This window comes from Triturus cristatus, chromosome 2_2, assembly GCF_964204655.1.
Source record: "Triturus cristatus chromosome 2_2, aTriCri1.1, whole genome shotgun sequence".
Taxonomy (NCBI): domain Eukaryota; kingdom Metazoa; phylum Chordata; class Amphibia; order Caudata; family Salamandridae; genus Triturus; species Triturus cristatus.
The window spans coordinates 783,884,532-783,910,605 of NC_140582.1; the positions used below are offsets into that span (position 1 = coordinate 783,884,532).

General features: G+C 40.9%; 1 protein-coding gene across 6 annotated transcripts in view; it reads right to left on the reverse strand.

Annotated features, from left to right (window-relative positions):
* The window catches only part of CRACD (capping protein inhibiting regulator of actin dynamics), an 870,477-nt gene that overhangs the window by 131,034 nt on the left and 713,369 nt on the right, over positions 1-26,074 (reverse strand). The window lies entirely within an intron of this gene.

A 26,074-nucleotide genomic window follows, 5' to 3' on the forward strand; every position in this document is an offset into this window, starting at 1 on the left:
AAAATATTTTACAGTCTAAAAATTCCATGTACATATATATACTTTTTGTGTGGCTGCATGTTATGAAGTAATCCACTGTGACAAAGAAACTGCAATGAAACGAGATGTGTATAGGAATCTCACTGGTATAAACAACACAGATTATTAAAACAAGAGGAATATCTTTTTTTTTTTTACAGAACATTCTATTTTTCCATTCCTATACTTAGTTTCAGAAATCTACAAAAGTAGGGGGAACCCACCAGGTAGACCAACCATCTCGGCAAGAGGTAGTCTACTAGAAAATCTGTCTGTCTGTCTCTATAAGTATATCTCTATATATGGATATAGATATATGTTAGAAATGAGGGTCTCTCGTTGGCAATGGTTTGCACCCTTGTCCAAATAGGGACACGTGCTTCTAGTCAGGGTAAGGGAGTTATGCCCTTAGACAACCCCTGATCACCCCCTTCGTAGTTGGGCACGAGCAGACAGGCTTATCTCAGAGGCAGTGTGTAAAGCATTTGTGCACACATACAGTAATACAATGAAAACACTACAAATGGACACCACACCAGTTTAGAAAAATAAGTAATCTTTATCTAAACCAAACAAGACCAAAACGACAAAAATCCAACATACAGTTATCAAGGTCTGACTTTTTAGAAGGTAAAAACAGTTCTGTCCATAACAAACTATAGATGCGACACTTTCAATACAAAATAACTTGGATGCGTCAAAATCATAGGCAAAAACAGCTGCAGGGAAGGTGATGCGTCAGTTCCTTGCACACAGGGAAGGTGATGCATAGGTTCCTTGCTCATGGGGAAGTGATGTGTCTGTTTCTGGCTCCAGGGGAGGTGATGCATCAGTTCCTTACTACCACGCAGGGGAGCTGATGCGTCGGTTCCTTACTAAAGATGAGGTGATGCGTCGGTTTCTTACTGTGTGGGGAGATGGTGCATTGGTTTCTTACTGCCGCCCCGGCGTGGTTGTAGACTTGGCGCCTCAGTGCGATGGGTGGGGATTCAGCGATGCGTCAGTTTTCAATGCGGTGGCAACAGCGCTGCATTGATCTCTCTAGCCGCTGTCCCACGATGGGTTGGTTCTTGCAGTCAAGAGTTGGTGCGGTGATCTCAGACTTCGAAGATCATGCACGTTGACTCGGCGTGCAGCAAATTCTCCAGCCGCGTGCACAAGCTACGTCGGTTTCTCCATCGCCACAATGACGATGCGTGGGAATTCTTCCCACATGGAGGTGTTGCACCGAAAACAGGTGCAAATACGTCATGCTTCCTCAGTTGCTTCTCTTTTCCCAGCTCCCAGTGACAGGAACAAACTCCAGAGGCCCAACACAAGAAAAGGCACCTCTTGGCAGTCCAGAACTCCCAGCAAGGGAGTTCATGGGAGCTGATGGTGAAGTCTTTGTGTCCATGAGACTTCAGAACAGGAGGCAAGCTCTACTTTAAGCCCATGGAGATCTTCTTCAAGCAGGATACACAGCACACAGCAAAGACTGTGTCCTCTCCTTGGCAGAAACGAGCACTGCAGGCCAACCCCAGACAGCACACAGCAAAGGGGCAGTACTTCTCCTCCAGCTTTCCCAGCTCTTCTCCTTGGCAGAGGTTCCTCTTGAGTCCAGAAGTATTCTAAAGTTCTGGGGTCTGGGCCCCAATATTTATCCTCAATTTCTCTTTGTTGTCTTGTGGCAGTGAGGTTTTGTGCTCAGTCAAAACTAGTTCTGTCCTCCCTGGTACAGCTTCCCGGGAGGAAGTGGAGACAGCATTGTGTAAGGCAGACAAGGCCCATTCAGATGCAAGGAAATCTCCTCCCACCACTCTGAATGCAGCCCAGGTCTATTCAGCCCATCCCTAACTCATCCAGGAAAGACAGCACACACCTCAGCCCCACAGTGGCTGTCTATGGTGAATGCACATCCCCAGTCCCTGTCACTCCTAATCCAGACAGTCAATCCACAAACCAGCAGAGGCTCACGTGATGGCTAAGCAAGAAAATATCCTCTTTCTAAAAGGTGGTATTTTCAAACACACAATATAAAAATCATCTTTACTAAAAGAAGCGTTTTTATATTCTGAGTTCAGGCATACTAACCTCCATCTTTCTATCTTGTCCCAATGGGAAGTTGTACTTATAAGAGGTTTTAAATAAACTCCCATTCTATCCTATGGGACGGATAGACTTTCAATAGTGAAAACTGAAATACACTGTATTTCACTATCAGGACATGTCACACACTCCAGTACATATCCTACCTTTCACACACACTGCACCCTGCCCACAGGGGTTCCTAGGGCATACCTTAGGGTTGTCTTACATGCAAGAAAAGGGATGGGCCTGGCAAGTGGGTGTACTTGCCAGGTCGATATGGCAGTAAAAGCTGTGCGCAGACACTGCAGTAGCAGGTCTGAGAACCTTTTGCAAGGCTGCTTGTGTGGGTTGCACAATCAGTGCTGCAGGCCTACTAGCAGCATTTGATTTACAGGCCCTGGGCACACACAATGCACTATACTAGAGACTTAGTAGTAAATCGAATAAGCCAATTATGGAAACAACAATCCATAATACCAATTTACACAGAGAACATATGCACTTTAGCACTGAACAGCAGTGGTAAAAGTGCCCAGAGTCCTAACACCAACAAAAACAGGGTCAACAACAGGAGGCCAAAAAACAAAACATCTGGGGATAAACCCGCTGGAAAAGCTATATATAAAACACACGTAGCCCTTAAACATCAGAATGCACAGCAGTATAAATGCTGCCAACTAATAAAGAAACTTCAAGACAATGACCAGATTGTCATAAGAAATTCCGATAAAGGCGGCAATATAGTAATATGGACTCAGACTCAATACATGGAGGAAGCTATGCAGCAATTAAACGATCGTAACTGCTATAAAAGAAGTAACGATCAAGCCATTAATAACCATCAAAAATGATTTTTATTCTAAGCTACTGGCCTGGAAAAGTGCAGGACTTCTTAATCAGGATGAGTACAAGTTTTTAAAGAATGACCATCCAACAATGCGGTTATATATTTCATCCCAAAGGTTCACAAAGACATTTCCAAACCCCCAGGATGGCCTATTATTTCGGCAAAAAAAAGTCTGCTGGAAAATACATCATGCTATATTGACTATTTTTCACAGGAACATGTACGTGCTCTACCATCGTATATACAAGAGACTTCTTGAGAAACATCCATAATTGTCAGTGGAATTATCTATTAATGACGTTAGATGTGTCTGCGTTGTATACCAGTATACACCATAAAGATGGAATTAGAGCCTTGGAGCACTTTTTGAGCACTAGAGCAATAGGTCTATACCAGCATAACAAAATGCTAATCAGTATGACCAACTTTTGCCTAGAAAACAACTTTTTCATGTTCCAACAACAAATATTCCAACTGATCAGAGGGGTGGCAATGGGGGCAAGCTTTTCACCAAGCTACACTTGCCTCCATATGGATTGGCGGGAAGAAATGATCCTTAACACCACCCATAAAAAGACACTGGATAAGCTTGTGGTCAAATGGATAAGGTATATAGATTACCTTTTTGTAATTTGGCAGGGCAGTAGGCAAAGTGCAATAGAGTTTGTTACTTGCATTAACAACAATAACATTAACCTCCATTTCACATATGACATCAGTGAGACATCAGTTTGCTTTTTAGATGTGGAGGTTTTTATAGCCAACAACCAAATAGAAACCAAATTACATTGTAAACCTACAGCTGGTAATACCATTTTACATGCAACATCCTAAACATACCATACACAGCATCCCTTATGGAGAGATGCTCAGGGTGAGAAGAATATGCAGTAGGGATGTAGATCTAATCAGAGCACAGGCAGAAAGCAAAGAAGGTTTTTTAGCTAGGGGCTACTGGGAAAGTACTATCAACACAGCTATTAAGAAAACAAGTGACCAGTGTAGAGCAGTCCTACTTTTTTTTAAACATCAGCTAGCAAGCCCAGACCATCACAAATAGATTGTGCAATACAAAATACAGAAAACACTAGGGTAATCCTAACGTATGACAAACAGAGGAATAGTTTATGTAGCATAATCAAGAAAAACTGGCCTATTGTGTTGAATGACCCAGTCTTAGGAGAAAGGTTGCCCAAAAATCCAATTATAACATTCAGGAAGGCAACATCTACCAGTGATTTCCTTGTAAGAAGTAGCCTGGAAGTAACAACAAATTCTAGTTGGCTCTCCAAAGGGAAAGGATTTGTTAGGTGCTCCACATGCCGTGCGTGTAAGTTTGGCATAAGCAAAACCACCTACTCCATGCCGTTCAAAGATCAACCAATCATGATTCAAAAACTCTTGACTTGTAAAACTGAATTTGCCATCTATGTGCTGGAATGCTCTTGTGAACTGTGCTATGTGTGTAGCACGAAATTACAGGTTCACAAGAGGATTCTCCAGCACATAAGAGCCATCACTAATTCTGATTCTACATATCCGGTTGCTTGCCACTTCAGAGAAGTACACAGCAATGACTTAGAACACTTAAAGTTCTATGTGGTGGACTCAATCCCACATATGAGACGAGGCGGTAACAGGGAGGCCATACTGAGAAAACTAGAGACCCAGTACATACTTGAGCTCGACACCAAAAACCCACTCTGGTTAAATAAAAGTGAAGACCTATACACATGCCTATGAGGGCTACATAACATAAGAATCTTTTGTACAGTTGTATAGGAGTCAGCACTATCAGCTCCAGAGTATGAGAAAAACACATAAGCAATACTCCCGCAAAACTTTACATGTATTTGAGCATTAGTAATGCCATGCAGCTGCAATCTACCTTCCCTATACTTACCTCTCTCTTGTTTACTTCTTTTTTAGACATAGTATTTTAGATGGGTACACATAGGTAATCTTGCACACTAGGGTGACACCAGGAGTAGCTGTACGGCACTTATGCACTAGGCACTTTAAAAATGCACTTTACATTTCATCAGAAAAGTAGGCCCACTGGGGCAGTATTAGTGAAATATCACAACTCTGGCATACATAGAAAGTAATTCATAGGACAGATGGTAATGAGAAAACCATATGTGGAAAGGCAAAAAATAGAATTGCACGCATTAGCTGCTATTTTTGTTATTTGTTTTTATAATTACATGTTTTGATAAAGAAAAATGTATGCATATCAAAGTATGAATAATGCACATTGTGTATATATCATATTAAATGAGCCGGATGTAAAAATTGTGAATGAGCTGCTCACTTTAAAATGGGCTTCATAGACGCGTCATGTGATCAAGGCCTGCAAAGGCCGAAACGCGTCATGGCGACCAGCTGAATTCAAAATAAAGAAAATTGCACTGAGAAAAGTGGAGTATGTTCCTGTTTGTTCCGTGTGGTGTGGGGACACCAAAAACAAGCATTGAAACAATATATATATATATATATTCATTTTTTCTTTGCCCTTTTGTTCAAACATTCAAATAGGAGGATAAAGATACTACAGACTTTTTAGGCAGCAACTATGACATCCAATGAGAGGAGGAATTTTTATTGTCAACAATGGATGTAACTTTGCTATATCACAAAGATGGGCTGACAGCTGCGAAACATTTTTTTAAATCTAGTCCTATCAGATAATCACAACATCAAATGCTGTTCAGTATAATGCAACTCTATTTAACTGATAACTGTTTTCTGTTCAACAATGAGATATACAAATAACTACAAGGAACAGTTATGGGCACCTGTTACACCCCCAGTTATGCTAATTTGCATAATTATGCTATTGGCTGGTGGGAGGAACAGGTGCTATATATAAAATGCCATGTGATCATGGGAGAAAAGGTAATCCTTTGGTTAAAGTATATAGGTAACCTCTTTTTATGTGGAGTGTTATGAAACAAAAAATTAAAACTTTCAATCGAGAAATTAGCATCAATGATCTAAACCTTAACTTTAGGGCCACCATCAGTAACAAAGAATAGTGTTCCCAGATGTGTGAGTAGACAATATAGATGAGAAAATAGAGACTTAAAACTACAGAAAAGAAACAACAGTATTTTACATGCAAACAATTTCCAACATGAATCTTTAAAACAAAAGGTCCCATACTGTGAATTATTAAGAGCTAAAAGCATGTGCAGGAAGTCACCACTATACATAAAAGAAGAGGGAAGAATTTGGAAAAGATTCAGTGTCTGAAGATAAATCCAAACCACTTTACAAAATAGGATTCATAAGGCCCACATAGTTAAAAGGGAAGAAATACTTTTTAGCCAAAAAGGAAGCAACAAAATGCTAATTAAGGGAAGATATTGATTAGCACACGAATCATACAGCACAATAAGATCTGAAAAACTTATAACAAATTATCCCATTATTAGCAATATGTATCACCTTTAGGGAAAGTGAAGTTTATGGAGGACCATCTTGTTAGAACCTGTACTATATCATCCGAGAAAGAATGGCTGACACTTAATAAGGGGCGTAAAGGGTGTAACAACTATTCAGCAAATAAATAGGGTCAGAATTGTAAAACATGTAATATGCCTTCCAAAAAACAAGAATGATCAAACAAAATCTGACTTGTAAAACTGACTTTTCTGTTTATATGCTAATATACGCCTTTAACACAAAATATGTTGGCAGAATTATTCTGAAAGCACATAAAAGAATATTACAGCATTTGCAGCCCATCATAAATGTAGACAAGAATTATCTGGCCACTCATCATTGCCATGAACATCAGAGAAAAATTCAGTCATAGATTGTCTACCAAAGTAAGGAAAAGGGGAAAAGGGGAAAATAGAGAAACCTCATTTAGACAATTGGAATCAAGATATAATATTCTACTAACAACCAAAGAACCCAATGGTTTAAATATTGATAAGAAAATGAATGTATATTTAGAATTGTTGCTAACTAATACCCCTTAAAAGAGTATTTGTACTGAATGTATATTTTTCATCTATTTCAGATAGGGGTGGCTATATCTTTCTGCAAATGGTCTGAATAAAGAAGTCATGATGTGGATCAATATGGACTGTTTTACTTTGAATGTGGCGCCATCCAATGGGACTTAATGAATGGATGGAATTTGTGTACTCAAACGATGTCCATGACAGATCCACAAAAAAATTAATATAAAGGATAGAGGCCACCAGGGCATGACTTTAATTATTATCATTGAAGTTTAATTTCTGCTAATGATCCAAATTAATACAGCAAGAATAAAGATATCGTCCCACTACACATTTGAATGAATCACTGACACTAGGAGTACTTTTATTTTATCACTAAGCAAAAGTGACAAAAATATGTGGCTGGTATTGTTTGTTTGAATGAATCACAAAGAACAAATATGTACTAATTAGATGGCCGCTATCAGTGTTTTCAATATAATATGAACTGTATGAGCACTTCAATAGAGCAATACATACAGTATTCCTTTGACAGTTATGACTATTGGTCCAGTCTCCAAACTTAGGCAACGCACAAATTAATACAAAACTGTGTTAGTTAATAGGTTAGTGATATTGAGGAATTAGCAAAATATAAAGAACAAATTATATATTTTAATTAGAAAACATCACATTGTAACTATCATCAGTAGTAATGGGATTGTTTTGATTTTTTTCATTGTCTATGGTAATGTGTATAAGTTACTAGGGGGCCCTATTTATCAAGGTTTTGTGTCGCATTTGCACCATGCAATGTGGTGCATGCGCAATGTGAACCCTAATATATGACTTATCAAGCTACGCAAAGCCACTTTGCGTGGCCCAGTGTAGTTTGATAAATCAGAAGTAACTCAACGCAGGGCAAATCACTGAGATGCGTTACTCTGCCTCGGTAAGGCATTCCATGGGTGTTCCCATGGATTTTGACGCATTTTCAGATTTGCCATTGCTGGTAGACCTGAGAATGTGCCAACATTCTACACCTTCCCATGTGAGGCATAACGAGGAGAACTATCTTAATTGCGAAGTTTTAAGCAGAACAGGACAGCCTAGCAACCTTGCTTGGGGATCTGATGTCAGACTGCTACAAGAAGCTGAGTGTATATGCTTTCTGACTAGTTCTTACACCCTTTAAACCCCTTATTAGATGTCAGCCATTTTTTTCTTGGGTGATTTATTTTGGCTGTTAACTAGGTAGTCCTTCATAAATTGCACTTTCCTAAAGGTAATATATGGTCATTTTGATACAAACTGGCAATAATGGAATCACTTGCTTTAAGATTCCATTTATATATGTATATATATATAGACTGCTGCTCTGTTGTGCCATTCGCATTGGTGTCTGCCCACTACGGCATGCAGCAGTATAGGGAAATAACCCACTTCAACTACTGGGTAACTTCACTGTATGTGACAGAATTCTCCTCTTTCACAAAGAGCACATCCACACAAAATATTTCCTACAGTGCCATGACCTGCTATGGCAAATGTGCTTTGTGAGGCCAAAAAATATTTTGGGTTTAGCCAATGTTTATTTTTTGCTTTAGTAATAGTCCTTCAGCTCCTCAAAGATAAAGTTTTACAAAAACTATCACAAAGCAATATAAGCATTGACACAGCCTAAACGGTACCAGTCAACACATAGCTATGGGTTGTGTCAATGCTTGTTTAATGTTTCTTTTCTGTTTAACATTCTGACTTTGCTGCTCTTACGATTTTAAAGATTAAGAGTTGTTTTTCTCTTGAGGTAATAATAGTGTTCTGTACACACTTTTTAGAACACATTTTTCCACAGGTACATAAGTCAACCATGCACTAATGTTTTGTTTTTTTCACTATGGTTGGGGCATGCGCGTATTTCATTATTTTGGTGTCACCTTTGACCCCAACTTTGATGCTGAACCGTTCCTTCACATGCATTGTTGCTGGGCGTGTTGATTTGTAATGATGTGCAGTGTCTCAATTCAGTCACGATTACACTCGGCTCATCTATCAATTAAAAATTGCTTTTTGATTGCAAAAAGTTTTAAGTTAAATGGGGCGAGGGTGCCAGAGCTGTTTGCCAGAGCCGTTTTCGGACGATTTTGTTACAGGGGGCCGATATTGCAGCTATGCTGCAAAACCGGTCCTGGTAACAAAAACGGTCCCACAGGGGCCCAAAACTGGCCCCCACCCTGGCGGCCCACCGAGGAAACGCGAGGTACCCGCTATGGCCAATCAGGGTCTGGGTTAAAGGTGTGTCTGCACTTTAAGCAATCTTCATAGAGCGGAAGGAGCTGTGCAAAAGTGCCTTGCTTTGGCCCGTGGCCATAATATATCATTATTAATCCAAAATATGAACAAACTTTGGTAAATAGAAATTGTGTCCTCAGAAGAGAAATTATGTTTGGTATGTAGACACACTGGAACATCACTCAAAAACTACAGTGGAAGGTTATGATTACAACACAGTGTCTCATTAAACACTAACCGTGATTCCCCGCCCACTGCTCAGAGTTTCACACGTGATAGAGTATTTTTTTGAACAGCAACATTTTGAACAGAATGTTTCGCAAAAGAGCAATGGGCGGCACACAGTAGCTCAGACAGATGGAAGTTACACTAGTCATGACTAAATCCCAGGGCCAATCACCTCTAGCGATAGGATGATTGAGCACATGGACAGGATCTGTATCTCACAGCACGCTGCTCACTGCTAAAGTAGCCTATGGTATCACAAACATTCACGCTATCAATTATTTAAATTAAACCTTTTAGAAGCATCCAGGCATTGAAAACTCTGTATGTTATATAAAAAGAGTTTGGAAAAAAAGTGGAAGTAAATCAGTGAGTTGTGCACATACCGCTGCAACTTTTTAACATGAAAGTTATAGACTCCACTCACAGTGAGATAGCCTTATAGGTTGAGTGATTGCAGCGGCAATCTGTGTGTACCCTGCTGGTCACAGGTTTTGAGGATAACATAGTGGGAGTAATGGAACTGGTTCCCAAGAGAGAGAGTGTGAGTGTGTGTATGTGAGAGAGAGAGAGAGAGAGCGAGTGAGTGAGTGAGTGAGTGAGTGAGTGAGTGAGTGAGTGAGTGAGTGAGTGAGAGTCTGTGAGTGTGTGAGTGAGTGTGTGTGTGAGTGAGAGTATGTGAGTGAGAGTGTGTGTGAGTGAGTGCGTGAGTGTGTGTGTGTGCATGTGTGTGCGTGTGTGTGTGTGTGTGTGTGTGTGTGTATCTCTATCATTTTGATTATTGTTAATTTCTGCTAGGTATTTCATCCAGAATGAACTGAACTCCAAAGAACAGTGGGGAATTTACAGAAACCACTTTTATGTAAGCAGAATGTGTATAGATCAGTATTGTATGTGATGGGTCCTGTTGAAATCAGTTCACAAAAGCCAGCACGTGAGGTGGAGGTGTTGGAGGGCAGTATTGGAACATGCTTTGGGGCATATGTATCAACATCACCATTTGCGATTCTCAAATAGCGATTTTTAAAGAATCGCTATTTGAGAATTGCAAAACGGGATGTATTTAAAAAATTGCAAACTTTTTGCGATTTCTTAAAATTCCTTAATTGCGATTAGCAAATTGTGAAATCGCAATTAAGGAATACCTGCCCATTCATTTCTATGGGCCAGGAGACCCATAGGAATGAATGGGAAGTAATTCTCAAATAGCGAATCGCAATTTGCTAATCGCTATTTGAGAATAATTTCAAAGGTGCAAGGGTGTCATGATGACACCCTGATGCACCCCTGAAATGAGCATGTGTGTGCATATGGCGCACATACATGCCCTAAGGGCATGTATGAGCGCCACGTGGCACTTTGCAAAATTCAAAAAAGTGCATTTTGAAAGGAAATCGCTAATTACCACCAACTGGAAGTTGGTGGTAATTTGCGATTTCTTAAGGACAATTCGCACAACTTGGGTGCTTTTTACATATCATTTAAGAAATCGCAATTTGCGATTTCTTAAATGCTTACGCAAAATTAAGAAATCGCTAAATTAGCAATTCCTTAATTTTGCGATGGGATTTGGCTCATACATCCCGATTACCGATTTTTTAATCGCAAACGCTGTTATTTTGCGAATCGCAGCGTTTGCGATTCAAAAATCGTTTGATACATATGCCCCTTAGTCAGCAATCTACACATTTTGTATATTATTGTTTTTATCTTACACTTGTTTACAGTTTGAGATTCAGCAATTTTCCCACATTCAGCCTATTGTGATAGAAATAGAACCTAGGTCTGGGATTCTGAAGTCGAAATGAATACATGTGATACGATAATAAGAAATATTGTATTTCTCAGGAAGGTAGAATGCAAGAGCCTGTGTGCAATTAACATGCCTCATGCTCGTTTCACTCTCTAACAATAGATATAGGTCCCTTTCCAACATTTGTTAGAATGGCTATTAAGAATAGGTAAGAGCAAACATCTAAATATGAATGCCACATATAAGTCTGAACTCAGGAGTTTCATGCTAAGCAAGGGCAGCTCCAAGTATCAGATCAAAAATAAAATGAAATCATCTTCTTTCAGGGCAGAAACGGCATAAAGTGTATTTTAAATAAACGAAATGTTTCTTTCCTATAGCTCGTTCTGACACAATTAGCAAGCTTTAATGAGTTGTAATCACTCGCACAGTTTGTACACGGCCAGTGGCGGTGTGTGTTTGCTCAGGTGGACATATACCTGTGCCCTAAGTGCATCTGAGCCCAGGTAAACGGATATTACCCCATTCCTGGAGATATACTCTTGTTTAGGCTACTCTATCAGAGCGTTTCAAAATCTATATCATAAGTGGTGAAGGGCTAGCGCTGTGAGTTGCGAGCCTTGTTGAACTTTGATGTAAAAAGAAAAGCGGTAACCAAGACTGTTCGCGAAGGAGGGAGTGGGTGGTGGAAGGTGTATGCACTGAACCCAAACAAGCAGATCCAACAGAGGCAAGTAACACAGGAAACTGAAAAATGTAGTTGGCAAATATATGTGGGAAAGACGAACGCAAATACACGTTTAGAATAAAGAAGGTAGAATTCTATCGCACATGGAAACATACTGCCGGTGGGCAATGCATACTCGAAAGTGGTGCCTTTGTACAAGCCTTTGAAAAATATAGAATATAGAACTTGTAAAGCCACAGTTTTTTGTGCTCAAGTGAATATGAATGAGGTGGCTTTATTAATGGTATTTGACCAAAATCACCTTGAGATATGAAAAAACAGGGAGTCAGGGTACCAATCAGCACAAGACACAATGTCTATATTCAGCCCATACTATTTGCCCATCCGATCGATTATTGATTGCCATTCCAAGGGTACCCAAGATTGCATATGTAGTAACATTAACTTGTTTACGTACTTGCTTTAGTCCGACTATAGTGAAGGGTCATTCCTGAAGACTTTCTTTTACCAGCAAATGGAAGTGTCAGGCTGTGCACAGAAGTACTAGAAAAGGACCATGTAGTATCTTCATTGTCCTCATAATGCTTTCAGGCAGCAAGGGGATTGGCACGAGCAGCTAGGTTAAGAAATCCTACTGCCACTGTAACCAAACTACCTCTTGCAGATGGAATGTTTTCAACTGTAGAATTCATTTATTTCCGTTCACCTTACCAGGCACCAGGCAGGGGCAAGAAGTGAGCCAAGGGTGGAATGCCATCTTGGGAGCCTTGAATAGCTCCCCTACTGAATTCAAGGAGGGTGTGGGAGGGGTTCTGCAGTATAATTAAGCCAGAGTAATTGGGTAATGGCATAAAAGCCACAAGTGTGGATTTTGTCTGGGTCACAGAACAGGCTATAATACAATCTCATGTAAAGCCTTGATGTTATGCTGGTGTTTTATTTTTTTAATGTTATTGACATAAATAGTTTGAGGCCATAGAAGTCCATTTGGGGGTTGATTTATTGTTTTTATAGCCAGGGCACAAGTAATGGTTTGCATACTGGTGAATTTCAGGGTTTTTATTTTTTTTTCCTAACCATAACTTAACTTCAGCTGTACGTTTTTCAGTGAGCTTCATTTTTCATAGAAATTATACACTGCTATATACCACTATACGCCCATTCCATGCTGCACAAGGTCTGTGGCAATTTTCAGTGTATATTGGCGGTAAGGGTGGACTTTGGCCAGACCCTTAAGCCACCGGCCTTCTCCCAGCCGAAGCCTTGATGTTTTTACACAATTTAAAAATATATATTTTTGTAAAATTCACAAAACAAATTCTCCTCACAAGTTATCAGCTATTTGTGAATTTAAACTATCTAAAAAGCCGGGATTTTTTATGTTCAACAAATGATTGCTGTATGGCTATCTTCATGCAGTAGGGCCTTTTATGTGCATTTATTTTTTGATCTGATCTCCAAATTTAATATATGCTAAATGCAATTTTTATCATATTTGCTGCAACGTTTCAGTGTCTCTTTGTACATATCTCTCTGTGGCTCCACTTCTCCCAGTATTTTTTCCCACGGTATAAAAGTTGCAAATGTGCCTACATTTGCAAATTCCAACATAAAAAAAATAAATAATGCATGTATCTCAAAAATACTAAACACCACATCACAAGAAGGAAACTATATTCTTTTGTTTAACCAATTCTTTCACTTTCAAAGTATCGGCCACTATTATTTTACATAGTATGTTGCTCAATGACGCAGCCTGAGATGCATTTAGATAACAAAACCTCAAGGATAGTTGAGTCTCTATTTGGGTAGATATAAACCTGATATGCTCACTCTTAAGTAAACAATATCCAAGCTATATGGGAAACTTAAATCACCTGAAGTTAAGCATGGATTAGTTAGCCGCTACAAGTTTAAAATATCAGGTAAATCAGAAATATTCTAATCATTCTGACAAAATAAGATATTCTGTTAGCAAACTTATAATTTATCTAATCTGGAAGGTCCATTTTAGTCACTGGAAGTGGTTACAGCATCTAAATCCAAGAAATCAGATAGTAAATGATTTAATTGTACCTGTATCTTCCTTCACTCACCCTGTTATTATTTACTGTGCATTGTTTGACACCTGATTGATCTTTCATTCTATACTTATTACTGCTTTTCAATTATTCTTATTTGTGTATTGTGAGGTAATCATAGTTTGGGGATTGCATTTATTTTTATTCCTCACTTTTTGTAGCAACTGAGTAATTGTCTCCTAGAAATAAATTGATTCTGTGTTGGCTCATTTCCTATTACACAGATTGTTATCCAAGTTGCTGGACAGTTAAAATTGCCCCAGTCCAAGAAAATATATCCTGTATTCCATGTATCTTTGTTGAAACCCGTTTCTGCACGAACACATCTTGCTTCAGATCCTGTGCCAGTTGAGGTAAATGCTAAAAAGGACATGAAATACACAAGGTTCCGGCATGATCTGCAGCATAGTCCTTTCTGCGTACCTTCTGAGCGTAGCACTATGAATTCACAAGGGCCATGCTTATTCTGGGGAAGGAAAGGCTGGTGATGCACCTAGAACTTTGATGCCACCGGAAGAAATGCTTTACATCTTTGGAGGATGCACTATGCACAAATGTCTGAACTGGCGTTCGGAAACTACATTTCTCATAAAGCCACAGAACTCTCACAATGTTTGGAAGTGGAAACAGCCATTTTGCAGATATTGAGTAGACATTTGGATGTGGTCCAAAGCGTCCTTGTTAGGCAATCAAGATTCTTTGTTGCTGCAGTCAGGACCTTGTAACCAGACCTTGTGAAACCTTGGAGACAATTTGCTTCCCTGTTTGTAAGCATGTTTGGAAATATCCTACGAAATTAAGATATTTTGGAAACAAACTTAAAACAGTTTAACATATTGTTTGGCAGAGTAAAGCTTGAAGGAGTAAACAGGCTGTATTTTGTGTCGTACATTTTGGATTCCAAAGTCATGTGAGGGAACAGAACAGACCCTTATCACCTTAAATACTTTTGATATTTCATGATTAATATATTGTATTAATGGTAGTAGAGAGTATTTAAAAAATGGATTTATCGGTACCAGGATGAACTATATTATACTGATGAATGTTTATTTATATCACTGTTTAAGAGAACAACCTTGAATGTATATCGAAACCAGAGAGTTTGTACTCACAAAACAGAATCAGTTTATCACTCGTGTTGGACTTAAAAGTTAGGTTAGTGCAATCTGACAAATTCTGATGTTGTCATGTAAGGAGAGGGATGGTTTTAAGGAACAAGAACATTGAGGATACCAAGTGCAATAGAAACCTTTGCTGATGAAGACAGACCAGAAAGTGTCAGACTAGGGCGAATGAGAGAAACGAAAAAAAGGTAGAGAGCCAAATAATGTATTTGGCTCTCCAAGGTGTGAGACTAATCACGAAAATGTGAAAAACCTGGGGGACGCAAAAAAGTAATCAAAGCACCCAGTGGTGATAATGACAAGTGTTATAGTACACTCCTATTCCCAAATCTTAATGAAATGTTAAAGTAGATTAAAAAAAGTGTGAGACACATGACACAGTTAACAGCTGCTAGCAGTTCGCCAAGCCTGAGAGCATGTAGACCGTTCCCTCAAGGCGGGCACACGCGACACGGCAGGAGATGAGAAGGATGGTCTCTGAACGGCTGCAGGTGGTGGAGGGTGACAGCAGAGCATAGATCCTTCCTGCTTTACCTGTCACTATCAGAAAGTATCAGAATTCCATCTTGTTGGTAAAAAGCGACAAATGTGACTAATTAATAATGGGCGACTTGTTTGGAAAAGTGTCAGGCAACCTTTTGAAGTAAAGCCTGGGTAATTACTGCAGCAATGATAAAATATATATATTTTAATGGAAATCAGGCAAATGTGATTAGATTCATATTTTCGTCCTGTTTCTATGACTACCAGCCTTTTTTGCATTAATTAGCATTTGGGGAGCAAGATGAAATTCTTTCCGAAAGGCAGATACAGTTTGGCGCGCAAGGATGATGAAGCAAAACAGGGGTAGAGGTGGAGGTGGGATTTGGAAGAGATCTGTGTAGGACCCCTATTGTACCTAATATGGTATTATTCACAGCCCTTTCTCCAAAGTCAAATAAACATTAGGATGCCTAGCTACAATTTTCAGTAAGAATCCTTGCCTAGGAACATCTAATCTATTTATATGGAAATATAGAGGGTGACCCATCTCAGATGTCAGAATGTCATTTTTTATAACTAATACCTCCTCTACTGTAGAGTCTGTGTCATGGAGAGTATTAATGCTTAGAAATAATGTATAGGTGGAGCCTTTTACAATGTAAGCCCTTTGAATTCCGAAGGCTGTATCATGGCATTTCCCCATATTTACAAATCAGGAAGCTAAACTCCTATACGACTAACGCATGCCCGACTCATATTAAATGTGCATATTATTCGCATGTTATGTAAGTTTAACACTTGAGGCTGTTCCTCCTAATATTGTCAAGCCACCCAGGATTCACAGTGTGAGCCATGCCGTGTTCTATGACGTCACAGATGCAGGAAGGGGATTTTTTTGTCCTTTTTGATTAAAGCCATTTGGAAGTTCATTGTGCTCTCTGATAAAACTCGACCCATTAATTACTGGTTGGCCAAAATATAAATTATGGGACTGATTTACAAAGATTTTGCGTCATATTTTTGTCACTTTTTAAACGCAGACCTGACGCAAAACCTATTTCAGTATTTACAAAGGAAAGCAAACATCGATTTGTGTTGATTTGTGTGTATAAAACCCCCCCAAAAAACGTAAAGCAAGGATGCACATAGCGCTACCATGTGTTACTTTGCGTTAGGGAGCCATTCCATGGGTGGTGCATGCGCATTCCAGCGCCCCATGGATTTTGATGCAAACCCATATTTACAAAAAGTTGTAAACGTGGGTTTGTGCCACAATGGTGTGCCTGCCTGAGGTTGGCTAAACAAGGAGAGATATCTTTGTTTTCTCTTTTTTTCCTCTTTGCATACCTGCTGCATTGCGCAGCGCACAAACAAAGGGGAAAAAAGTTTCAAAGAACAGTGCTTGCGCAGGAAGGTACACTTTCTGACCGCAATGCAAACAGCCTTAACTGAACCACTTCATTTTTGACTTTTCATTAAGGATCAATAAACCTTAACCCCTTGTGCGCTCATGACGGAACCACGCAGTCATGAGCCACGGGCGGCGTGTGCTCATGACGGCGTGGTTCCGTCATGCTGCGGCCGTTGGCGGCCGCTCCTCCCACGCGGCACTAATTCCCCACCTGTGCGGGCGAAATAGACAGTGGGCAGAGTCATGACGGAACCACGCCGTCATGAGCACAGCTCGCCCGTGACTCATGACGGCGTGGTCCCGTCATGAGCATGGCGGCGCCGTGCTCACCCCTCACCCCCCCAGCGCTGCGGCGGAATTCGCGCCGCAGCAAAGGGGTTAAGCCTCTTTAAATAACAAAAATAATGTTCCTTGGAATATTATGTTCAAGCTTCGTAGAGCATCTAACTCCTACACTTTAAAATGTCAGGAACATTTATGGGGAAGACAGCTGAACCCAGTTGAGTTTTGCAATTAGACCCAATAACACTCAGTTGGAAAACTGAATCTAGAATATATGCCAGAGACCTTCATGGAGGTAAATGGTATCATTACATTAGCGCAAGAGAGTATATTTTGTGGACTGTTTGAGATCAAGGAGTGAAGCTACATGACATTTTCTGGGGCTTTGGAGAAGATTTCCAAGCCCACAGCCAGGTACCACTTCCCGGCTAACACAGGATCAGTAAGATTCTGTATGCCCGGGGTACATATTGATCTGTTTAAAACCATTACAATGCACTCTAAATCATGACTGCGATAATACACTTCACATGTACACCCTCTCTACCCTCTGGACAATGCAGATTGCTCACTAGAGCCCTCCTGGAAGAACAAATGTGACAGTATGGCAGGTTGCAGATTAGCGACAGATACGATTCTTTCCTTTTGTCTGAAAGTAGCTGCAGAGGAAACTTCAATGTCACCTTCCAGGGTACATACTCTACAGCCTTACAACTAATAATTGGAGATGGACATGTGTAATGAAAACACCCAGGGACACTCGAAGTTTGCAACCCACCTCTCTGATAAAAAAGCATTCAAAAGGCAGTACTGGAACCACAATCAGATTACTGTACTATATAACAATATTTTCCAATTTTGTTTTATGTATTGGTGCAGCCGCAGCGCAAAGGTTGCCAACCCTTTACACATCACATATACGTTACATACACTTAAGAGACACACGGTATGAAAGTCCATCAAGTACAAGTTTTATGTATGGGTTAATGAACTAATATAAGTGGTGCACTTGACATTAATAAAGAGTGCCTCCACTGTAGGATTAGAGAATTTACTCATATAAAAGTGTTTTACCATAACTGAGTGTGATAATAAAACCGTCCTCATTGAGTAGATAATGTACTCACTACGGAGATGAAATGTGGTTTCTATATGTGTGTGCTCCATTATGTGAATGAAATTTATTGATTTGAAACATAAATAGAAACTGTCCTTACTTATGTAGAATGTGATTATAGGTGAAACAATATAAAGTTTATGTAATGTGTACATTAATATTCCATATATTAGATTTAACAGTAATTCTTAGCCATACTTACTGCTGATTGTTTTGATGAGTTACTGAATGTTACATGTAATGCGAAACTGAATGCATGTGAAACGTATATTTATTTGTGTTTAAATGTGCACATGCATATTAAATGTACGCCATTGACGTTAAAGCTTAAGTTGTGATACGTAGGCCTGTATTTCACCATGCTGCATAAATCGGATTTTATTTTTCTGCTAATGTGACATTTCTTGCAGGTATTCACATGCATTGTTAGTTGCAGAATAAATACACTTCCATACTAGAGATAGGGAAAAGAGCCTGAGAAGAAGACCTCACTCGAAGGAACATGGGAAACAGGAGCGCTAACTGAAAGACCCATTGAGTAAATGTTACCCAGTGATGTGGACTCGAGAAACTGTTGTTGCTCCCATGTTTAGTGAGTGATTTTCTCCTGATGTATCCATCTGCTACCTGAGAACCAGACTGAAACAAAGGACCCCTGATGGTGCGTGTAAAGTGAGTGTTACCAAGTGGACTTTATGTGTTATGATATAGTGTTTTCCCGTTAGACTTCGATCTCTTCAGAACACTTTTTCTAGAGATGCTGCAGAAGGTCTCTTTCGCACCTTCTCCACCCTTTAAAGGTTTAGACTTCAAAGCCTATCAGATCCTTTCCTAAGTGTGGCTTAGGCTAACAATTTTCTCTTGACCCATTGAAGACTCTAGACTGAGCTTTTGAAATGCTGACACCTTATAAAATGTAATTTCATTTGTTCAATTCGGATTTAGGTTATGTCCCTGATTTTTTAGACTGATAATTGGAACCATCCGCTTCACCTGAACCTAAAGTGCTGTGTTTCTTGGTTTACCTATGCATAGACAACAAAACTTATGACTTTCTCTGAGCATAAATTGCTTTTACTAATTTTCTGTATAGCAATTGACCGAATTTCTTATTTGTTTAATTCTGACGTGAAGTTCTTAAGGAGTTTGGGCTATCCTGCTGCTATTCTTTATTGCATGGTGCTGAGAATAGTGTATTTGAACTTAATTTTGAACTTGTAATAAATCTTCTTAACCAAAGTGTTTGGCTTGGCCCTTTTTGCATGGTTATTCCCAAACTTTTTGCTTCTTCTTCCTATTTTTTCCTGACCTGTGTTTGTTGCTGACCTGTGTTTGTTGGCTATAGGACTCTGAGCACTTTACCACTGCTGATGAGTGCTACAGTGCATATGTTCTCTGTACTAATTATGTTTATGGATTGGTTATCCATGATTAGCATATTTGATTTACCGGTAAGCCCCTAGTAAAGTGCGCTGAGTGTGCCAGGGTCTGTAAATCAAATGTTACTAGTGGGGCTGCAGCACTGATTGTGCCACCCACGAGTAGCCCTCAAAAGGCATCTCAGACCTGCCATTCAGTGTCTGTGTGCAGTTGTGAACTGCCATGTCAACCTGGCAAGTGCACCCACTTGCCAGGCCCTAACCTTTACTTTTCTTACATGTAAGGCATCCCTACGGTAGGCCCAAGGTACCCCCATAGGCACCCCCATAGGCAGGGTGCAGTGTATGTAAAAGGTAGGACATGTACTGGTGAGTGTGACATGTCCTGATAGACAAATACTGCCTATTTTGTTTTTCACTGTTAAATGGCTATCTTGCCCTATAGGATAGAATGGGAAATGCTTTGTGACATCTTACAAATATAACTTCCTATTGGGACAAGACAGAGAAATGAAGTTTAGGCTCTCTGAACTCAGAATTTAATAACACATCTTTTACTAAAGATGGTCTTTAAATTGTGTGTTTGAAAATGCCACTTTTAGAAAGTATGCATAATCTTGATTAACCATTATGTGTGCCTCTGCATGTTTGTGTATTGATTGTCTGGTTTTGGAGTGACAGGGGCTGGGGATGTGCATTCACTGTAGACATCAACTGGGGGGTGGTTGAGGTGGGCCTGGCCCTTCCTGGATGACTCAGAGCTGAGCTGAATAGACCTTGGCTAAATTTAGAGTAGTGGGAGAAGATTTCTTTGAACCTGAATAGGGCCTGTCTCCCTTGCACAATGCTGCCTCCACCCCCTGTGGGCATACTGCACCAGTGAGGACAGAACTGGTTTGGACTGGGCTCAGAAACCCTTGCACAAAGAAAACAGAGACATTTTGGGGTATAAGTTTTAGACCTAAAACCCCAGAACATTAGATTACTTCTGGACTCAAGAGGAACCCTTGCCAAGGAGAAAATCCGAAGAGCTGTGAGAAGGAGTACTGCCCCTTTGCTGTGTGCTGTGTGGGGTTGGCCTGCAGAGTGTTTCTTCCAAGGAGAGGACAAAACCTGGAACTTTGCTTTGAACCTGCTTGAAGAAGATCTCCAAGGGCCTGAGGTGTGCTGGCCTCCTGTTCTGAATTCTCAGGGTCACAAACACTTCACTCCCAGCTCCCCTGAACCCTCTTGCTGAGAGTTCTGACCTGCCAGGAGGTGCCTATTCCAGTTGTTCCTGCTGTTGAGAGCTGGAAGAAATTTAAAAGAAGCAAGAAAACCTGTTTCCGATACCGTCAGCAATGCCGCTGTGACGCCGCAAAGTGAATGATGCACCACCCGGCCTGCACCGCAGCTCTGATGCCCATCGATGCCCACCGAACCCTGCAGTTATCACTCGTGCCCGACGCCAGCGCTATCACTGACTCTGTCATCGCCAGTGCCTACGTCCTGTTATAGGGGCACCGATAACCGCCGAGGGTGATTCCACTAACTCGCCAACTTCACATCGTCACTGGAACCGACGCCTCACCGCCAACGCAACCATCTTCCCCTGTCCTGGACTCTACATGTCACCTTCTCGCAGACAGAACGCAAAAACCCCTCCCCCCCTCTACCCCCTGTGGCAGTCAGGAAGCTGGCCTCGACCTTGGCACCGACGCCTCACCTCCATGATGCCGTGCACCGTCATAGAGTTCGTTTCCGAGGTACTGTTTGTTTGGGGTCTGTGTGACTCCATGCCCGATGCCGCGCTCATTGCGGTCTGCGCCGTAGTTTGGATTTATTGCTGTCATGACATTGTAATAGCCCCAGGCTTAGCTACTTGTTTTCTGCAAGCTTTATTTTTGCAATTATTGTTCTAAGTCATATTTTATCACCTGTAGGTTGGATTTTTGTCGTTTTGGTTTTGTTGAGTTTAGATAAAGATACTTCTTTTTTCTAAACTGGTGTGGTGTCCATTTGTGGTGTTTTCACTGTATTCCTGTGTGTTTTGAGTACAAATACTTTGCAAATTGCCTTTGGGATAAGTCTGTCTGCTCGTGCCAAGCTACCCAGGGGGTGAGCAGGGGTTATCTAAAGTGTGTACCCCCCTTACCCTGACTTGAAGGAAGGGTCCCTAATTGGACATGGGTTCCTACCACTGACAACTAGAGATTCCCATTTTTAACACCAAGCTACAGATTCCTGGTCCTCATTGTGTAGCCAAATGGGTTGCACTGTTAATTGAATGCTGATTGATGTTAATGCTAACTCCCATCACCTCTCAGTTGGAGAAAAAGGTCTGTCAAAGGATCAATGGTAAGCAAGTGGGCCCAGTAAACACTGTATCAATTACAGATGAGCACAGAGGGCATTGCAAGTCCTATCCTTTTCCTTTAACTTAAAAACAAGGAAATTGGTGTGGAAGAATGTCTTTACTACATATATTTTATTTCTTTATATTATGGTTATTTAGGTAATGCTGACGTCCATATGATCATGTCAGCAGCACGTCATGGTTTGCCTGAGGAAATGTGTTTATTTGTCACAGAACCCACACATTGCATATGTGCTGGAGTTCATAGCACATATACAATGTATGGGACCTTTCTGTCTTTTTCAGTTATAGTAATTTGTACTGTAATGGTATACTTACAGTACAGATCCTATGCTAGACAACGCACACTCACCTATGCACCTTAAAGTGAGCCCTGGCATCATGCTAGGCAGCCTGTTTGTGTGCCAGTGATGACACCAGCTGTAGGCCATTAGTAGATTTGGCTTTGCTGTATTTTCCTGCTTGCGCAATGCAGATGAGCTAATTTGGTTGCTGTGCTTCCTTGCCTGAAGATCTAATAAATCTTTTTTACATAGAGTTTGGTGGAGTGGGGGCACCATCGTAACGCGCAGTACTCTCACCCAGCCAAACTTGTAATTCCTCTGCTCTATTTAAGCACCAGGTTTGCACTGCTTCAGATACCTGATGCGAGTTGGGTATATAATTTGCAACAGGTATGAGATTGTGTTTGCTTCACTCCCTTCTTATTCTGGGCTCATTTCTGCACATATGAACCAAGCAGAGAAGGAGACCTTGTGGTCCACGATTGAGGATGAGCTACAGAAATGTGCTATCTGCCAAATGCTACCTTGGCAAACAAGTCATGGTCAGTTTATATCGTAAGGATTCTCCTGACCATATGCTGGGTGCTACCATTTACAAAAGAGCACATCTGGGAAGCTCGGACTCACATTTAGAGTGGGACAATAGAATCATTTCAGAACAACTCCTCTCGGAGTAGATAATGATAATATTGTGATAATTACATCCCTCATGATCCCTGTTATGTATTACAGACTCACTATAGGAGTTGTCAGAAGGAGCCTTGAAGGAGTGATCAGAGTGACACATACACACGCTCCAGGGTGAAGGTATGCCCGCGTCGGGCATTTTCCCGGTAAATGCTTTGAAGGAGAAGTGGTTTAAGATACAGTATATACCACTTTGGTTCTCTTTTTAATCAGTGACCAACTAATTTTGCTGTGTGTTGTTTGTCTTCTTTTTTGTGTCTCTAACAGAGTTTTTAATAAGACAAGTGACGGTGCAGGGTGGATTGACAATACCCCATGCCCTGTAGAAATTGCCGTGAGTTTTCCCTAAGGCAATGAAACATGTCGGCATTTTTATTTGAGCAGACACACAGCACAAGAATAAAATAGCAAGCCAGTGTGTACTAGCTCACAGTTGTATATAGTTGTCACAGCACAGCTTTTTCTTTCACACACCCTAGCACTTTGTCTTGTGGGTTGTTACCCATTCCTTTTCTCCAACACCTTTTCATTTTCTGGAGTGGTGGTAGCTGATGATGATATCTGAGGTAGCAGGCGAGTACCTTCCTGCTTTATCCTCCATGGTGGTGCTACCGTGAGGCACCATCACTCCATTTCCCACACTTTTTCCATCACTTAGGGGTGATAGAGACACAAAATTTGGGTTATGGAGACAATCCTTTTGTTGAAAATGTTTTTTATTGGTGAATAATACCTACATATAGCATAGATGGCGCAACCACTTGCTTCAAAAAATGTCTAATATATTTTGACAACTAGAATAGGTATCCAAACAGTATTTTCACCGCGTGAACAGGTCAATTATTGTTTATTAAAAACAAGTCATGTACCAAGTACCCCATCAGAACTGTAAGACAGGGCTATACTCCATAAAGCATAAGGATGGGTCAGAATTACAATTCACTTGAAAGATGCAATAGACTGTTGCATTGTATCTCCTAGGGAGTTCTACATTATCTTTTGTCTGGTAGGCCTACTAACATTTCAGTGCTTTTCCTTCAGTACTTTTCAGTTTTATGCTTTGGTTTTACCCTGCAGCCTGAACGTTTCTCTTACGGTGTTCATCAAAGTGGAAGCTCTGAATCTTGAGATTCTACATGCTCATGGAATTAATCTCCCCTGCAACCTGACAACAATATCTTCAGCTTCCTATCTCGATCCCAGATAGAAGCCAGCATGGGGAAAGTTATGCTTCATCCTCGTATCCCACATATTTTATTGAAGCACCCAAGATCCCAGATAGTGACCTCAAACTCTCTCTTATTTATTGAAACGAGGATAGGTGCGGGGGTAGTATTTTTCCTGAAATGTGCGCAGAAAAGCACGGTCATCACTTGTTGCACCTGTGACAGATGGAAAGTGCTTCTGCCAGGACAGGACTATGAGAACAGTCCTACAGGGTAAGAGTGATCTGGTCTTTGGCTTCAAGGTGTTCTTTAGGTGTCACCTCAGGCTTACTTGCTGGGTGTTGTTTTCTGTTTCCCTGCAAACCGCAATGATGTTTGTATTTCCGAGGACTAGTACATCTGGCAAGACACGTATTCCTAAATCTAGTGACAGAACACATGCTGGAATTCCTGCAGTGATGTACAGCATTGGAATATCTTGACTGTGGGTCTCCCTATATGCCATTGGAACGGATACTGACAGATCGAGGTCCAAAACAAGCACAATGCTCTCCAGGTAAGCACTATGACTCTCCCATTTATCTGTGACACCCTTATATGTACTAGCAATAAATATATTATACACATATCTGTCTTTATAGTGTTGTATGCTTTTTGTGCATCTACTGTACATTTAGCAAATTTCGTATATTTGCAGCCATTCTCTTCCTTGCACTTGCATTCCCTTCTTCCACATGTTTTAGTCCCTGTGCCTCTCAGTGCTTATTTTCGTGTTTGGTACCCTACTTTGGTTCAGTTAATTTCTTACCCTGGGTTTCCCTTGCCCGTGTGTCCTTGAAGGCTCTCAGCCTCCCCTTCTGCTGAAGATTTTTTTTTTTTTTTATTACAATATAATATGTTGACACAGCTGTTTGCTCACAACCCGGAGGCCGGCAGAACTGACCGTACTAGACCTTTACCATCAGGACACAGCTTTCATGCCTACAACCCATCGGGCCGGCAGCGATGTAAAACATTTGTATTGCACGATCCACATTGTCTTCTGATGAAACTGTTACAGCTTATGTCATAGGTTTGTAGTTGATAAATCTTAACATAACAGTAAACCCTCCTTCCCCCCACCCTACCTGCCATACCCAAATGTACTGCAATGTCACCCTGTATGTCGTGTGGTTTGTATAGTTGTTATAGTTGGAACGATCCTCCACTCCCCTCTATGTCTCTGTTCCCGGACGCTCTCCCCCTGCCTCCCATGTCCGAAACCCTAGTCCGAGATATTTAGTGGCTACCCCCAGTCCCCAGCAATACCACCACAGCATCACCGCTTAGTTCCTGTGAAGGTCTCGCCCCCCGCATCCGCATCCAACCAGGCAGCAAATGGTTTCCAGATATCCTAGGGCCTGGATCTACTAGGCGTTAATTCCCAGTAATTAGACAGCTGGTCCTTGCAATTAATTACATTGTGCACCCATGCCGCTATTGTAGGGGCTGGCCGCTTCTTCCAGTTGAGTGCCACCTGCCTTTTAGCCAATAGGAGTAGCATGGCCGTAAGTTTCCGGGATTTCTTTGGGACCTCTGATACATAGCCCAAAAGTGCCGTCAGCGGGGTGGCCTGTACCTGGCTATTAGTAATTTGTCTGATACGCCCAATCACTGCCGCCCAGTAGCTCTCAATCGGACCGCAATCCCATGCCAAATGTGTGAATGTGGCACCCGGAGCCCCACATCTCCAGCACTTCGTGTCCGGATAAATTCCCATGCGGTGCAGCTGGGAGGGCGTCCGGTACAGTCTGTGTAGAAAATTAAAGTGAATTAGCCTTAGTCTATAATTTGGTGAGAGGTTTTCTAGTTGTGA